The 3141-nt window shown below is 38.4% G+C and overlaps 1 pseudogene; it reads right to left on the reverse strand.

Moving 5' to 3' along the window:
• Nucleotides 1-2555: 2555 nt before the first annotated feature.
• Nucleotides 2556-2673, reverse strand: LOC129891020 (5S ribosomal RNA; annotated as a pseudogene).
• Between the last annotated feature and the right edge of the window lie 468 nt (nucleotides 2674-3141).

Below are 3141 nucleotides of genomic sequence, written 5' to 3' on the forward strand. Positions count from 1 at the left end.
GAATAACTTTACATACACTACTTTTCAGCATATAGAAGACTTGAGGGATGGGAGCTTAACTACTTTAAGAGTCTTAACATTCAGAAGTGAGCACGAATTATGAATTCTGAATCAGGTTCAGAGCTCATGAATAGAATTTCCCCAGGCTTCATACACATATCATTTGTCACTTGAATCTAAGACATGCCCAAAAGAAAAGAAAGATAGGTTTTACATACACTACTGTTCATCATATAGAAGCCTTAAAAGGCAATAACTCGACTATTACAAGAGTCTTAACATCACAAAGTGAATAAAGTCTGTGAATTACACCTGGAATTATCCCCACATTTCATAAACAAACCATTCATAACTTATACCTAAGACATGCCAAAAGAAAAGAAGGATAACTTTACATACCTCTTATCGATTGCTTTTGACCCGGCTTGTCTCATCGTCCTCTAAACCTATTTAACATGAAGGGAATAGTAATATTAGTAACCTTTAACTTTCCATCTTCTAAGTCCACAACCAAACACCCATAGGAAAACTTCTTATTCGCCTTTCTCGACTAGTCTATTAACTAGTTAAGAAGTTAACGGAATTCAGGAAGCATCTCCTCTATAACTCACCCTATCCGAACTTCCAATCACATCTTAAATTAGTACATCCAACCAAAAACAACAATCAGCAGCCAACACACAATTATACCACTTCGATATTACACAAAACAAACTCCAAACAACTCGCTTAAAACTACGATACCAAAATAGGGTTTTTAATCTTTATTTCATAAAATCTTTAATCGTACGCAAAGGAGGTTCGTGTGGATGCAACCAGAAGATCCCACACATCTTTTAGAATAATTTTAGGCCCTGCAATACATAACCACACCACCTAGAGCCACAGCACCACAAGCGCAACGCCCTACTCGACTTTAATTTAACTATAGCGACTCCAATTTAGTTTATTTTGAACATCAAGCATACCTATGAACTTTTAATATTTCCAGCAACTTAAAAGACTTATAATACCCTCAATAACAACATCAAAATCTCCAAATTGAAGGGAAAGACCTTACCTTATTCAAAACTTGTCAAAACTAGCCTCGAAAGTTCCTTAGCGCGCTGAAAATTAGCAGACTATTTGGGGCTCTTTGTATGACGTTTTTGCTGCACCAAATAGAATTTTTTCATTATTAATCACCGCTATATAATTGTAGGATAACCTAAATAATTAATTCACGGAAAAAAAGTCGGAGGACTCACCTTAATCTTAGCCAAAACTGTGGCTGCCTCTAGCTTTCTCTCTAAGTTCTCTTTTAATTCTAAGTGTAAAATAGCTGAAGAATGACTTCTTAGTCATATTATACATATATATATACCACCTTAGAAGGTTCCACATGGAATCCCCCTAGGGGTGACACATGGCATCCCTCTAGGGCACCACCTCAACACATGCAACCAATCCAAAGCTGCCACGTAGCAACATGGGATCCACCCCAAGTAGGTGTGTCACCTACTTGGTCCAAGTAGGTGCATCACCTACTTAGTTAAAGTAGGTGCATCACCTACTTGCCTTCGAGTAGGTGTTACGCCTCCTTCCGCCTCTCTTGTGGGTTCGTAATCTCGTCTTACTTTAGGAGCCTATGTAATCCTTGCTACGTACGCTCAATATGTACTCTAGTAGCTTAGTTATGTAAGACGTCCAAGTTGGTAGCTTATGTAAGTAAGTAGAGTCCTATGACTTGTTATTTTTGCCTCCAACTCATTTCAAATCCTTATAGACCTATTTCCAACCTTCACTCTTAAGGGGCGTCACGTCCTCCCTTTCTTAGAGTTATTTAATCATGTTATAGATAATTTGGGTCACGAGACAACTTTCAAAAAGCTTAAGAAGATGTTCCGAAGCACAAAGGTACGGGGTATAACATCCTCCCCCCCTTTAGAACATTCGTCCTCGAATGTTAACTAGCCTCATAAGGTCTTACGAGTGCTTCAAGATTTCTCTATATTGGTTGTCATCCAAAGGCCTCTTATTAACCCTTATAGTCAATTTAAGAGGGTAGATTACCTGTAGGCATAGGGAATAGGTGATATTTCTTTTCCATTTATTCTTTCTAGTTCTCTTACCACACATCATATTTCACCCTTTACATGAACATGTGTAGGAGGTTAAAGTAGCTCGGAAGATGCCTTAGCATCGCCATACTAGTCTGTACGTAAACCTGTATCATATCTTACTTCCTTCATCTGATGTTAGGGATCCACTATAGCTTTTGTCCTTAGTACTGATTGTACCTTAAAGGTTTTGCTTCAAACCATCTTAATCATTCCCTTAATGTATTCGAATATAGCAGTTACATGGCTACTACCAACTTCTTTTATCGAGTAATCACCTGGTTTTACTCTTGACATACCTCCATTCGTAGGTTGCATCAGTTATTTTACAAAGATACATCACCCATCTCAAAGGGTCTTATCATCTTTCATGGTGGAGTCACATATCCACAATACTTCTTTATACCAACAATGCCATGCAAGGCCAACGTATACATACATCCATATCATCTCCTATCATAGCCGCACAAGGCTTTCCAGGGGGTTACCCATCCTACTACCACTCTTGACCAAGCACGTTTAACTTCGGATTTCTAATGGGATCCGGTGCGTTAATGCTGGTATGATCGCATCCATCCCTTGTGGGGTCTCGTTTGAAGTTTAAGCATTCCCATTTACACATGATAGCATCAGTTGATTTTCTCTTATGCTTGTATTTCTCTTTTCCACTTCCCCCCTTTAGGGTGTATCCATGTCATTGTCTGTTTATTTCTAACTTTCCAAATGCATAGGAATCCTTTCTAACCTATTTAGTATACTGCGTTATTTCCATATCTTCATTTACATCCCCTATACTTTGGGTCACCCATGTACGAAACCTTAATACAATCATGAGGTGATTAGAACCCTCAATTTACAGTACCAACTCCAGTCTTGAACACTGGTACTTGAGTAATATCCTTAATGTAGCAGTATATCCAAATCCACATTCCATTCGTCCCGATCAGTAATTAGCTCGTGCTCATAATTGGTTATAATTCTCCACTCAGGAGCACTTATACTTTGATGATCCGTGCTTCAAGCTTCATCATAATACTAGCCT

Source organism: Solanum dulcamara, chromosome 5, assembly GCF_947179165.1.
Source record: "Solanum dulcamara chromosome 5, daSolDulc1.2, whole genome shotgun sequence".
NCBI lineage: Eukaryota > Viridiplantae > Streptophyta > Magnoliopsida > Solanales > Solanaceae > Solanum > Solanum dulcamara.